The following is a 16,030-nucleotide window of genomic DNA, read 5'->3' as shown; positions in this document are numbered from 1 at the left end:
TACCAAGAAGCAGCTAGTAGTAAACAATCTGGTAGACCACACATCAAAAAATTCCAAGAATATGGCACACTGATGGAAAAAGTAATCAATAGACACTTCTATGTTTGTTTTCTAAGAACTGGGTGCCAGGAACACATGGAACCACTTAGTTCACTAGTCTAAGTAGTTGGCCACAATTTGGGTCCAGATCTGGACAGAAGGCAGGGGTATTAAAAAGGTCTAAGAAGCAACCACCAAAAAATTCCAGAACACATCAGATTTTAATATTTTATGGTAGAACTGGTCATTCTCATGCTCCACTGCATATCATGGTACATTGAAAACATATCCATCTGCTCTAAATACATTCTTACCCTGTCTGTAAAAAAAAATTTGCCCCCTAAATAAGGTACACATTTTAAAAGACGTCATTGATGTTTATGGATCTGTTTTTTTTGTAAATGCAAGGGCCATTAACTGCATTCACAGCTGTGGCCTTCTCTCTGCAAGAGCATATTAAGCTGCCAGTAATGCATTCTCTGTGAGAGCCAAGGGGAAAAGCCTCCTTTCGTCCCCCTTAATGTAGTGGCTTTCATACGTTCTCAGACTCCAGCAGCACAGGAAATCTGTTCCCTTGGAATTTTGTCAACAAATAACACACAGAAAGCAAGAAATCACACTCTCCATGATAACCAACAATACTAATCAAAAAAGAATGGGTGATGTACCTGGCAGAGAAATACAAAACTAACAATCAAACACATCTAGGGCCCCAATTTTAGAACCCTAGACTTAGCTACAAGAAGAATCCCTTTCTAGGCTAATTCCAAAAATTACAAAGAATTGGATCCTACAGCTTCAGGCAGCTGTGTACTTAACTGACGGGGAAAATGGAAAAGGCAGTGAAATTCACCTTTGGTGCCCCATTACCCTCCCCACTTCTTTCTGTAACCCTCTTCCACCCCCAGGTAAACCTTCTTTGCCACCCACATTCAATCAGTCAAATAACTCCACTTTGGCAATGTCTCACCCATCACCTTGACCCAAATGTCTAAAGCTGTATAAAAACAGCACTGTCAGATTTCATAAATGTGCAATGATGACTCAAACTGAAAAGAGTCTGTCACAAGGGATACAGAGCCTGTCAAAGAATCTCATATTAAAATTGGGTAGGTCTCAAATGATAGGTTAGAGTGTTTTATTTTTAGAGCTAAGTTTTATATTTTGTGCTGTTTCTCAAAAACTAAATTTTAATAAAAAGTACTTCATTATAAAAACCAGAACTAGTATTTTACTATTATGAATCATTTAGATTTTATATTTGTCACTAATTAAGACAGCTTCTGTTTTTAAAGAATTTTAGTTTTTAGACTATTCTGCTTACTCTTAAAATTAAATAGCAAATAATTTTTTGCCCCATAAAGCACTCCATTCTTTTGTCATATCTGAAATACACTAATGTTTATGGTTTTCATGTTCAAATACCAGTCACTTAACAGTTAGTAAAACTGGGTGCACTGCCTTCACGCTCCCTTCAGCAAAAGCATTCTCAACACTGTTTAAATATACATCTTTGAATCATCTAGGAGTCAAGTTTCCAAGTTTTCTTTGAATATTCCTCTTCCTTCATCTCTTCTCTTTTTCTCTTTCTGTTTCTCCATTATAACAAAAGGTCTAAGGAAAATAATCTAAGGATGAAGATATTTACAGGGTGTGATTCAGAGAATCTCTATAGGGATATGGACTTGAATCTCTATCGGGATGTTGACTTGAAGAAAAGTGTGAGACTTGAGATTCTCATTCATCTTGCCAGGTGTGGAAGTCCCCTTGGTTCTCTCCTCTTTATCATCTTGCTGGTGGGGTCACAGTGCTGTGTGGAATCCTCCGGGCTGCCCCAGGAGGAGAATGATCAGCTTCTGAGAACAGGCATAAACAGCATGCCCCCACAGTTCTGCCAGGAAAAGCAGACAGCAACCCAGGCTGCCTGAGGTCTCTCCTGTCCCTCTAAATTGTATCCTTAGACAATGTTAAGAGGGAAGCAGTAAAGCCCCTTGGGTAGAACTCAGTTGATATTCCCTGGCCTTTTCCACTAAGACCTAGTAAAAGGAAGGCCTCCCACAGTAAGGTGTCCCAGCCGAAAGAAGGGGTAGGCTGGTGAGGCAGGAGGGTTGCCAGCCTCCAGCATTTTAAGTAACTGGTAGTTTTCCATCAGGCAACATGAGGCCCTCCCCCAATGTGACCCAGCGGTGTTCAGCTAATTATGCTGGAAAAGTTAACAGATTACATTTCATCGGTGTAAAAGGAGATCAGCATAGCTTTCTGGGAAAGAAAGACTCCTTCACGGAGAAAAAAGAGAAAGCTACGAACACAATAAGAAAGAAAACAGACCTAGGAAGAAAAGTTCAGGACATTTGGAAGGAAACTATAAAAACTTAGAACTTCAAACGAATAGAGACCAACCTGTACGCAAGATATAACTATGACCAAAAAGAGGAGGCTACAAATATGAATGACTGTGTTTAAGTCTTCGAAAACTATTTTACAATTTGCTAAAAATGGAAGAAGGCATAGGGTAGAGAATGAAAGGCTTAGAGGCTTATACAAGGAAAATAAGTTTCTGACAGTACAGACTGATAGAAATCAAAATGAGTTATTGAGTAGCTATAGGTTTTAATTATTTAGAGAAGTATAAAAAGTGAATTCAAACAATCTTTACCATATATTACCTACTATTTGTCTAGCATTTTATGGTTAGACATAAAATGTCCTGACTACTTTGTAGGGTTGTTACAAGTATCAAATAAGATAATACACCTGGACCAGACTGGGAAAGAACTCTCTGGTTCTTTCCATTTAGTCAGATTTGTTGAATGACTATTACCCACTCTCACGTATGTTACAAATGGCATCTAGTTTAACCCCTACAACATTCCTGTGAGGTTAGTGGAAACATAATGTTGTTTATTTTACCCAAAGGCCCAAAAAGCCAATGGTGTAGTTCTAGGTCACAGAGGTAGGCACTAAGATGGTGTGAAGCATAAACTGCCCGTAAAAGCATTTTCAAAAGATATTAGTGCTGGTTCCCACCTCAGAAAATTCATTCACAATATTCTTTACTACAATAAGGGTGGGGAAGAAAAGAAACAGAAGGACTTTTTAATCTAGTTCATTTACTTGGAAGAACGAGTATATCTTGTGACATCTTCCCAACGTTTGAGAATCTGAGACATTTGTTATGTTTGAGAACAGCTGCCCAAATGTTTTCATATGACCACTCTCAACCCACAGTCCTGATAAACTAAGGCAGACTGTGTTGCCTTGATTACACTGAAACAAAAAGCTGCCTTTTCACCACAACAGATAACCTAAATATTTTTTTGAATAAATACCTTTGATTTGTTAAGTCACACAGTCAGCTTTCATTTTATGCATCAAAACAGATAGTCTTTCTTGAGTGTAAAAAAAAAAAAAAATCACAGATATTTTGTAATAAAACATTAAGCAAACTTGTATCTCTGAATGGTCAAACTTTAACGACTGACTCTAAATATCTGTTATCATCAATTAAGGTAACGTCAATGATGTAACTGAAATTTCTTACATAAGAGTCAACTCTACATTATTCAGCTTTTGATTATTCAGGTTGTAAGAAACTTCTACCAAAGATAATGGGAAAGGGCAAAGAAAACCAATGTTAAATACCCAGTTTGGCAGAGAGTCACAACAGTTCTGAACAAAATGGCATGGAGAGAATAGAAAGCAGTAATGAAGAGAGAGGAACAACACTGGTGAGGGCCAGACAGATTTGCTCTATCTGCTTTAGTTTGCTTGGTAGATCATTTTATGTGTAATTTAGTACAATGGAAATGGATTCACAATGAAATGAAGTGACATATCCAAAACTGTAAATATGAGTAGAAGCCAAGACTTGAATCCAGCTATCTCAAGATTCCGGAGCTCAAATGACCAGAGCACAGGAGCTTGTGCCTACCCATCTCTCCCCACTAACTCCCCTCCCTCCTAGCTCAGAGACTCCAGCTTCAGTTACCCCAGAGGACAAGTTCGTCCCTTCATCATGACAACTAATTTACCTTTTCTTTTGCTTAGAAAATTCTTACTCCCAGTCTACCTCGCTGGCTCTACCTCATTTTTCAATTTTCAACGTAAGTATCACTTCCTCAGAAAGTGGGACCCCAACCCAAAATACGATCCCCTTGTACATGTCCCCGAGGCGCCCAAGTCTTTTCTACTTCACCCATCATGTTCTGTGATTACACATTGAACTGTGTCTCCTCCTTTGATACCTCCTTCCCCACTGAACTACAAGCAGTACAGACATCACATTTGTTTGCTCTTTACTTTCTATCTAGTGCCCAACACACAGCAATATACCACAAATGTTTTTAAACAAATGAGAAAATGAGATATAGGAACTGTGTGAAATTAGCCATTATCTAAAATGAAAGTGAAAGTCACTCAGTGATGTCCAACTGTTTGTGACCCCATGGACTATACAGTCCACGGAATTCTCCAGGCCAGAATACTGGAGTGGGTAGCTTTTCTCTTCAACAGGGGATATACCCAACCCAGGGATCGAACCCAGGTCTCCTGCATTGCAGGCAGATTCTTTACCAGCTGATCCACAAGGGAAACCTGTATCTAAGATGTCTCTAATTCTAGTCTATCTAATAAGGTTAAGGTGTTGTTGTTCAGTCGCTAAGTCATGTCTGACTCTTTGTGACCCTATGGATGACAGCTCGCCAGGCTTCCCTGTCCATCACTATCTCCCAGCAATTGCAGACTCATGTCCACTGAGATGATGATGATATCCAATCATCTCATCCTGTGTCTCACCCTTCTCCTCTTGCCCTCAGTCTTTCCCAGCATCAAGGTCTTTTCCAGTGAGTCAGTACTTTGCATCAGGTGGCCAAAATATTGGAGCTTCAGCATCAGTTCTTCCAATAAATATTCATGGATGATTTCCTTTAGGATTGACTGGTTTGATTTCCTTTCTGTCCAAGGAACTGTCAAGATTAAGTTAGCCAAGAGCATTTAGAATTTATAGAGGATTTCTTAGGCTATTACTAGGGTGCCAAAATGGGGTATTAACCATGAGAAGAGACTACTATCCACTTTATCAAAAACTCACTGATCAACATATACATGAGAAAGCCATGAAAAACCCCCTGACCCTCCAGCCCCTCACCACACTGGGAAATCTTCATTGTCCTAAGGACTGACTGTCACTCCCTTGATCAAGAAGCCATGTTTTTTCTTATTAGCATCACAGTCATAGCACGGCTGGTCTGGGTTCCCAAAAGACAGTCTGATTAAACCACGTGCACAATCTCATTACCAACTCTTCAACATTAATTACTGAAAACTAATCCAGGCTTAATCCTTTAAAGCTTTATACTTAAAGACACAAGCCTGGCCTTCCAATGATGTTCCTGGTTTTTATTCTAGGCTTCACTCACAATAAAATTTGCTTAGGTAACTTCCTATGATTAAAAAGCTAATGCATTCTAGTTAACCAAAGATGAAACACAAAAGCAAATTACTTCAGTTTTCTATTCAGTTCTGTTACTATCCAACTACATGTACTTGGGAGGCCAAATGGTTTTAAGCCCTGTAATTTAACTACTTTAATTCTCCTATCTGTGAAATTTTAATCATCGTTCTGACAGATGCATAGCTGGTCTGAGTGCTTTTGAGATTCTCAGAGATATCTGAGTGATTGACCTTTGCTGTCATTCTGCAGCTCTAAGATCAGAAAAGATCCTAGACTAGACTGTGCTAACCTGGGGAAAGTGAATATGTTGAAAGAGAGTGTGGTGCTCACTCCTGCAGCCCATAGACTAAAACTGGGACTACACAGAGAAGAGTCTTATCAAAGAAATGAACATAGGAAGTCTTTAACCTGATGGTTACCTGGACCACAATTATTTGGACTTTGGGGGAATAATCAATTTTTAAGGTTTAAATTTCTTAAGCAAACTTCTTTTCACCTTTCTTATAACATCGATCCCTGGACATTTCGTATTCCAAATGCTTGTGATGCTAAAATGTGAAGTTCATTTTATGGGATGCTCATGTGTTGTAATCCACCTTTGGCAGTTATTTAAGAATATTAACCCTCATTTAAATATCTCTCTCACACACACACACGCATACATATATACTTGTGTGTCATTTTTGGCCCCTGGGCAAGGATGACACACAAATTTGTGAAGTATTCCATATTTTGAAAACTAGAAAAATAAGATGCTGTGTACACTATAGTATGCCAGTCTCTATGGCCATATCATACAATACCAGGATGGATGAACTGATCATAAAGATCCAGCTGGGCCTGCCAGTGGGGTGGATGTCACTTGCCATTGCTCAGTGACACTTCCCACAAGTCCCAGGGTAACCCTCACTCAGACTCAATCATATACAATGATGCTAAAGCCCTCTCTGGAAGGTCCAGAGGCTTATACATTGTGTCTGTCATTGAAGAATACTGTTGACATCTCTACTGTGTATCCTGAGAGCACTTTCTTCCATTTGAATCCTTTAGATAAAAACACTTTGACTCATTTCCTAGAGAGTATCTGCATCTGGACTCCACATCAGTCAGAACCTACTGTTGATACTTGTCAACATAGTGGTAGCATAGGTTCCAATGGGCTTTGGAAAAATAAAAAAGTATTTCATAAATATGGGTGATTATGGTCAGCTGCCTACAAAGCTGAATGTTTTGAGCTCCAATATCTTTTCTATAAAAAAATAGATATGATATAATATTTGCAAGAGGCTCCATTTCAGACTCTACTACCACTTACAGATTTTGTGTCTTTAGAAAAGTCACAGGGCTGGAATGCAAAGTAGGAAGTCAAGAGATATCTGGAGTAATAGGCAAGTATGGTCTTGGAGTATGAAGTGAGTAGGGCAAAGGCTAACAGAGTTTTGCCAAGAGAACACACTGGTCAAAGCAAACACCCTCTTCCAACAACACAAGAAAAGACTCTACACATGGACATCACTAGCTGGTCAATACTGAAATCAGATTGATTATATTCTTTGCAGCTGAAGATGGAGAAGCTCTGTACAGTCCAGCAAAAACAAGAGAGAGAGCTGACTATGGCTCAGATCATGGACTCCTTATTGCAAAATTCAGACTTAAATTGAAGAAAGTAGGGAAAACCTCTAGGCCATTCAGGTATGACCTAAATCAAATCCCTTACGGTTATACAGTGGAAGCGACAAATAGATTCAAGGGATTAGATGTGCTAGACAAGAGTGCCTGAAGAACTATGGATGGAGGTTCATAACATTGTATAGGAGACAGTGATCAAAACCATTCCCAAGAAAAAGAAATGCAATGAGGCAAAATGGTTGTCTGAGGAGGCCTTATAAAAAACAGAAAATAAGTGAAAGACAAAGGAGAAAAGGAAAGATATATCCAAATGAATGCAGAGTTCCAAAAAATAGCAAGGAGAGATAAGAAAGCTTTCCTAAGTGAACAATGCCAATAAATAGAGGAAAACAATAGAATGGGAAAGACTAGAGATCTCTTCAAGAAAATTAGAGATACCAAGGGAACATTTCATGCAAAGATGGGCACAATAAAGGACAGAAGTAATATGGACCTAACAGAAACATAAGATATTAAGAACAGGTGGCAAGAACACACAGAAGAACTGTACAAAAAAGGTCTTAATGACCCAGATTACCACGATGGTGTGATCACTCACCTAGAGCCAGACATCCTGGAATGTAAAGTCAACTGGGCCTCAGGAAGCATCACTATGAACAAAGCTAGTGGGGCTGATGGAATTCCAGTTGGGCCATTTCAAATCCTAAAAGATGATGCTGTGAAAGTGGTGCACTCAATATGCCAGCAAATTTGGAAAACTCAGCAGTGGCCACAGGACTGGAAAAGGTCAGTTTTTGTTCAATTCCAAAGAAGGGCAATACCAAAGAATGTTCAAACTACTATACAACTGTGCTCATTTCACATGCTAGCAAGGTAATGCTCAAAATTCTTCAAACTAGGCTTCAACAGTATGTGAACCAAGAACTTCCAGATACATGATGGGTTTAGAAAGGCAGAGGAACCAGAGATCAAACTGCCAACATCTGTCAGATCACAGAAAAAGCAAGGGAATTTCAGACAAACGTCTACTTCTGGTTCATTGACTACGCTAAAGCCTTTGACTGTCTGAAAGTGAAGTGAAAATGTAAGTCACTCAGTTGTACCCAACTCTTTGCGACTCCATGGACTATATAGTCCATGGAATTCTCCAGGCCAGAATACTGGAGTGGGTAACCTTTCCCTTCTCCAGAGGATCTTCCCAACCCAGGGATCAAACCCAGGTCTCACACATTGCAGGCAGATTCTTTATCAGCTGAGCCACAAGGGAAGTCCAAGAATACTGGAGTGGGTAGCCTATCCCTTCTCCAGGGGATCTTCCTGACCCAGGAATCGAACTGGGGTCTCCTGCATTGCAGTTGGATTCTTTACCAATTGAGCCATGAGGGAAGCAGTGTGGATCACAGCAAATTGTGGAAAATTCTTAGATAGATGGGAATACCAGATCACCTTACCTACCTTCTGAGAAACCTATATGAAGGTCAAGAAGCAATAGTTAGAACCAGACATGGAACAACATACTGGTTCCAAATTGGGAAAGGAGTACATCAAGGCTGTATATTGTCACCCTGCTTATTTAACTTATATGCAGAGTACATCATGAAAAATGCCAGGCTGGGTGACTCATAAACTGGAATTAAGATTTCTGGGAGAAATATCAATAAATTCAGATATGCAGATGACACCACTCTAAAGGCAGAAAGCAAAGAGGAACTAAAGAGTTTCTTGATGAAGGTGAAAAAGGAGAGTGAAAAAGCTGGCTAAAACTCAATATTCAAAAAAACTAAGATCATGGCATCTGATCCCATCACTTCAGGGCAAATAGATGGGGAAGAAATGGAAACAGTGACAGACTTTCTTTTCTTGGGCTCCAAAATCACTATGGACGATGACTGCAGTCATGAAATTAAAAGATACTTGTTCCTTGGAAGAAAAGCTATGACAAACCTAGACAGTGTATTAAAAAGCAGAGATATCATTTTGCCAACAAAGGTCCATATAGTCAAAGCTACGATTTTTCCAGTAGTCCTGTACAGATGTGAGAGTTGGACCAAAAGAAGGCTGAGCACTGAGGAACTGATGTTTTCAAACTATGGTGCTAGAGAAGACTCTTGAGAGTCCCTTGGACAGCAAGGAGATCAAACCAGTCAATTCTAAAGGAAACCAACCCTGAAGCTGAAGCTCCAATACTTTGGCCACCTTATGCAAAGAGCTGAACCACTGGAAAAGACTCTGATGCTGGGAAGGATTGAGGGCAGAAGGAGAAGTGGGCAGCAGAGGATGAGATGTTTGGATAGCTCACCATCTCAAAGGACATGAGTTTGAGCAAACTCCAGGAGATAGTGGCTGACAGGGAAGCCTGGCATGCTGCAGTTCATGGGGTCACAAAGAGTCGGACACGACTGAGCAACTGAACAACACTAACATGTTCTCCCAGAACCTATCTTCACCTGAAAAGTGGAAATTCAAAACCAGCAGTACCTATTTCAAAAGGTTGCTGTGAGGGCAAATGTTAATACGGGTAGTATTCGTAGTGCTATTGTCAGCACAGTGAAGGTGCTAATATTTGAATCAGAAATCCAAAAGTTTGAAAGAAGTAATTGAATTTAACAGATCTGTACCTAACAGAACATATTTTTTTGATGAAAATAACAGAAAACTGAGCTCGAACTGGTTAAATGCTAATGGGGATTCACTGGCACGTGTAACTGAAAGGTCCATAGAAAACGCCAGCACCAGGCATTGTTTACGTGAGGCCCAGCTCGACTTCTCTGCAGTTCTCCTGGTTCTGCTCGCCTCTAAGAGAGGCCTCTAGCAGCTACCAAGGCAACATATTTTCTCCTTCACATTCAGGGAAGGGAGAACGTGACTTCTCACAATGAACAAGAGTCCTCAGCTTTGGAGGCCCTTGAACTAGCCGTTGTGACCAGGTCAAGGCCATGTCCTGTTGTGCAGGAGTGGGCAGGCTGAGTGGAGAGGGGTCACACAGTGCGGAAAGATGTCATGAATGTCACAAAGACAACCAGGATGTCCACTACATTAACACAATACATGCTTAGTGGATGACAATGTATTCCAAGGAGTTTTGTTTTTTAGGGAAAAAAAGTACCTATGAAGTAACATTGGATTCTGAGGTTTCTAGGATCCTAATAAGCCCAGGGCTTCCCTTGTGGCTCAGATGGTAAAGAATCTGCCCACAATGCGGGAGACCCAGGTTCGATTCCTGGGTCAGGAAGATCTCCTGGAGAAGGGAATGGGTACCTACTCCAGTATTCTTGCCTGGAGAATTCCATGCACAGAGGAGCCTGGCAGGCTACACAGTTCACGGGGTCACAAATGGCAGGGAGTAGAGTACCAGTAGGTAGGGACTTCCCTGGGGGTCTAATGGTTAAGACTTGGCCTTTCAATGCAGGAGGTATAGGTCCCACCCCTGGTCAGGGAGCTAAGACCTCACATCTCATGGCCAAAAAACCACAACATAAAACAGAAGCAATACTGTAACAATTTCAATAAAGACTTTCTGGGCTTTCATGGTGGCTGAGACAGTAAAGAATCCTCCTGTCAATGCAGATGACATGGGTTCAATCCCTGAGTCAGGTATTGAATCTCCCTGGAGATCCCTGGGTCTCCCCTGGTGGGCTACAGTCCCTACAGTCACAAAGTAGGACATGACTGAGCGACTAACACTTTCACTCTCAGGAGCAGGCAGGGACTCTGATCTGCGCAACAGAAATCCCAGACTGTAACCCTCCAATTCCTACAAATCTGAAATCAAGTGGAGAAACTGAAGGATAAAACTTTCCCAGAACTGGGAAGTGGTTTTTAACAATGAAAGCTCCTCTCTTTGCTTTTCCACAGGAAATCCACGAACACTCAGTCAATACCACTGGAAAGGCAGAAGCACTGACACAAACATGGTCTCTGCTTAGAAAGAAAGTAAAAGTCCCAGAACCAGCCTCTTAAGATGATTTCCTTTTGCCTAAATAATGCATTTGCCTGGGCCTAAGGGCTCATTTGACTGTAAGATATTGAGAGTCACTGAATCCCAGGGACGGGGGAGCCTGGTGGGATTCCGTCTATGGGGTCGCACAGACTCGGACACGACTGAAGCGACTTAGCAGCAGCAGCAGCAGCAAGGTATGTAAGTAAAAAAAGGAATTTATTGGATGAAAACCAAGTATTTCCCAGCCAGCAGTTAAAGCTGGCCTCAAAAGGGACTGGATTCACTTGACCAGGAAGTGAACATTGACGTGCTTTAGTCTCCTCTCTGTCACAGTCTGCTTTCCTGGGTCAGCTTGTTCATGGGTCAGCCTTGGTTTTATGTGGTCCTTACTCAAGAGCCGCTACTACATTAGGGTCAGGTATCTGTCTTTGGCGTGAGAGCGATGGCTGGGGAGGGCATGATCACCAGGTTAGTTCTGCTGCACTGGGAGGAGCTATGTCAGCAGACCCTGAGAAGGGGAGTGAGCAGGAGAGTTAAAGTAACTGACACATGTTAGATGTGTCAGTCCTTTCCTTTTCTATTACAGTACAGTCAGCATCACGTGATTTCATAAAACCACTGGAGAAATGGAAACCAGTAAAGGAACATGGACTAAGTCTAGATAACTAACCTCTCAGCAGGGATTTCTGATGGGCAGATCAGAGTCTCTGCCATTCTACATTTTTATGTATCCTGTGTATAGCCCAATTTCTTAGTTCTGCATTTTTCTTACCTGCCATGTACAGACACTCATGCTTGTCCTTGTAACTCATAGGACTGGAGAAAGGATAAAGAAATAATTGATGTGAAAGTACTTTAAATCATTAAGATGATGTTATTTACACTCTGCACACTATCATGCATCTCTTCTGAATTCTAACTGAAACCCCACTGTTTCTATGGAAATACTTACGAGTTCAAGGATTATTCATCAAAATAACCATTTGGGGTTAGTTCTCCTAGGTGGACACAGATCTTATATCTACCATGTAACTGTGCAGAAGAGTGTTTTACAAGTTATGTAGCACACACACAGCTATACACATAGCAGACATGAAAGAGGAACACTGTAAAGGTTATGAGAGTTGGGTCATAAAGAAGGCTGAGCACTGAAGAACTGATACTTTTGAACCATGATGCTGGGAAAGCCTGAAGGCAGGAGGAGAAGGGGACAAGAGAGATGAGATGATTGGATGGCATCGCTGACTCGATGGACATGAATTTGAGCAAACTTTGAGAGATGGTGAAGGACAGGGAAGCCTCCCTAAAGGACAGGGAGCTGACAGAGGCTCAGATGGTAAAGAATCTGCCCGAAATGCAACAGACCCAGGTTCAATCCCTGGGTTGAGAGAAGGGGATGGCAATCTCCTCCAGTATTCTTGCCTGGAGAATTCCACAGTCAGAGGAGCCTGGTGGGTCCATAGGGCTGCAAAGAGTTGGACACGGCTGAGTAACTAACACACTTGTTAGTAACTGGTTATCCGGTCTTAGGTATCTCAGTCAGCTTCTCCTGGTCTGCTTCCTAATTTGTAAAATGAGGAAATTTTCAGGTACTAAAATTTAGGTAGTAGGTATTCTCTAACACATCAGTTCCATCACTCTGTGTTCCAGACAGGGCTCCAGAGTCTTAAAGAGCTACTGTACTTAGAAAAAGTTACTCCTCAAAGGAGAGGTGAAAGAAAGCATAGTATTTCTCACATTTTTTAATCCCATATTTTCAGCAACTTCTGAGTACATTTAAAGTGTAAGTCTTATTTAATGTCTGAGGCAACATGTTCATGTCTGAGGAGATCGTGTCCATCTTCTTCGTCTGGACCACAAGGGAAACAAAAGTGGAAACTCCAAAACAAATTTTAAAATTTTAAATTAAAAAAAAAGCCAACTTTACTACCAAACGACTGAAAAAAAGAAGTCCACACACACACAAAAAAAAACCACAAGCAAATGCCAAACAGCAAAATTCTAGTCTGTCAAATACAGTTAGGTGTGATTAACACTCCACAGTTGAATTAGTTAAACTCAGTAACTACCAGGCCCAAGCAAACAAACATCATCAAGTACAGAAATCATCATCCCAATTATGCCACAATCCAAAACAAATCTCTGAACAAAGGGAAAAACTTGTTGCTTCAAAAGAACAAACAGGAACAGATCAGAAATTTCTTTAGTCTTTGCAGGAATAAGTTAGACTAACAAATGTCCCTTTAATCTTAAACAGGGCTTCACTGGTGGCTCAGTGGTAAAGAATCTGTCTACAAAGCAGGAGCTACAGGAGACACATGTTCAATCCCTGGGTCAGGAAGATCCCCTGGAGAAGGGCATGGCAACCCACTCCAGTATTCTTGCCTAGAGAATCTCATGGACAGAGGAGCCTGGTGGGCTACAGTTCATGAGGTCATAAAGAGTCAGACATGACTGAAGTGACTTAGCATGCATGCACGCACGCACTCTTAAGCAACTTCTGCCAAGGGATTCAAATTTCCTAGAGTAACCTAAAGTAGCCCTTCCCAATCCATTCCCAAGCCCTGATAACCTAAGGCATCCATTGTATTCAAAGGACTGACTTCTCTCCTTTGCATCTAGACAGGAACTTCCTATGTATCATCCATGAGAGAACGGAGAAAATAGTCAAATCATATTTTCAAATTCCAATTCACAAAGGCTGACTTAACAGACTTAATACTCAAGAAATATGCCATGCTAACATACATTGAGTAGGCATCTGCTTCTATCAATTTATTAAAGACTTATTGATCTCCTTTAAACTTAATATTATATATAGCTTTATTTGTCATGTACAAGCCACAGAAATATGCCATGCTAACATACATTGAGTAGGCATCTGCTTCTATCAATTTATTAAAGACTTATTGATCTCCTTTAAACTTAATATTATATATAGCTTTATTTGTCATGTAGTTTTTGCTGGGTTTTTGTTTGTTCACAACTTATTCAAAACTTCCATAGTGCCTGAGATAATGACAGTACCAATCAAAAGAAAAATAATGAGTTGTATATTTTAAGTATTTAGAAACTGCTTTCAGGTACTGTGAGATATATCAAATTAGTAATTTGAGTAGTATCACTGAGAATTGAGTTTTTTAATTGAAGTATAGTTGATTTACAGTATTGTACTAGTTTCAGGTGTTCAGCATAGTGATTCAGTATGTTTACAGGTTACACTCCATTAAAAGTTATTACAAGATAATGGCTATAACTCCCTGTGCTATACAATATATCCTTGTTGCTTATCTATTTATACATAGTAGTTTTGATAAAAAAAAAACACAATAGAAAGAATGGATAGCAGATTGATACAGAAGAATACTTAAGTGATCTAGAAGATAGAATGATGAAAACCACTCATTCACAACAGCAAATTTTTTTAAAATGAGCAGTCTAAGAGATCTCTGGAATAACACTAGACATTTCAATATTCACATTATAGAGGATCCAGAAGGAGAAGGAAGAAAGGGATTGAAACTATATTTTAAAAAATTATGACTGAAAATCCCCTTCATGGATCATACCTTGTTGTGGCGAAGGGGCTTGCTAACTCAATGAAGTCCAAACAGACCCACACCCAGACATATCATAATTAAAATGGCATAAGTTGATAAAGAGATTTCTAAAGGCAGCAGGAGAAAAACAAAGAGTCTTATATAAGGGAATCCCCATAAAGCTATCAATTGATTTCTCGGGAGAACTGAGATTTTTAAGTATATTTCAAAAAAAGCAGGTAAAAATTAATGAGTTTAAGTAAACACCCTATAGTTCTGAGTTGGAATTGGAAGTACACACGTGAATCCATGATGTAGTTTATGGGAAAAAAAAATTATCTCTATCTTTGTCCACTAAAAAAGGCCTAGAAACAAAGACCAACTCAGTATCAATGAGCATGTTTAGCACCTACATTACAATCTCTAAATACCATTTCCCATTAAAATGAATCAAGAGTTCCTTGGTGAACTAGCTAATTCTGTATGTTGGGCAGGAAATTTTCTTGATGAGCCAGGACCATCTTATTATACAAAAGAGGAGGAAGCTGTTATCAAAGACTACTAGAATCAATGTCAAAAGGACTCAGGAGTAAACCAGAAAAGGTACCACAGATCACAAATGGGCCAATTTGAAGATGAACAAAGACAACTACCACAATAGATTGAAACACATCAAATATGCTAAAATTCATGAGTTCTTAATAACACTTTAAAAAAGGCAAGAATAAACAAACAGTCACTTTTGGAAAGTGAGTGAAAACCAACTTTTGTTGTTGTTGTTTTTAATTTGTTACAGTAAAATACACATAACATAAAATGTACCACTTAAATATTTTAAAATGTACAGTTCAGTGGCAGTAAGTACATTCACACTGTTGAACAACCATCAGCACCATCCATCTCCAGAACTTTCGCACCTTCCCAAATTGAAACTGTGCCCATTAAACACTAACTCCCCATTACTTCTTCCCCTCAGTCTCTGTCAATCCATTATTTTTGAACTGGAAAATAAAGGTTAAAAATGAAGCACTCATCCTGCTTTTCCCATAAGATCTGCATCTCAGGGTTAAAAAAAAAAAAAAAAAGAAAGAAAAAGAGAGAGAGGTTACTTTTTTTTAGAAGTACTCCAGATAATAAATAAAGGAGGAATGTTAAAATTAAGAGTGTCACCGGGACTCCCCTGGTGGTCCAGTATTTGGGAATTCACTTGCCAATGCAGGGGACACAGGTTTAATCCCTGGTCAGGGAAGACCTTACATGCTGCACAGAACACCATGCATCGCAACTACTGAGCCTATGCTCCGCAACAAGAGAAGCCACCGCGATGAGAAGCCCACTCACCACAACAAAGAATAACCCTGCTTGCTGCAACTAGAGAAAGCCCATGTGCAGCAATGAAGACCCAGTGCAGCCAAAAATAATAAAAAATTA

The sequence above is a fragment of the Giraffa tippelskirchi genome, chromosome 12 (genome assembly GCF_054371585.1).
Source record: "Giraffa tippelskirchi isolate mGirTip1 chromosome 12, T2T-mGirTip1v1.2.pri, whole genome shotgun sequence".
Taxonomy (NCBI): domain Eukaryota; kingdom Metazoa; phylum Chordata; class Mammalia; order Artiodactyla; family Giraffidae; genus Giraffa; species Giraffa tippelskirchi.
This window is presented reverse-complemented; position numbering follows the sequence as displayed.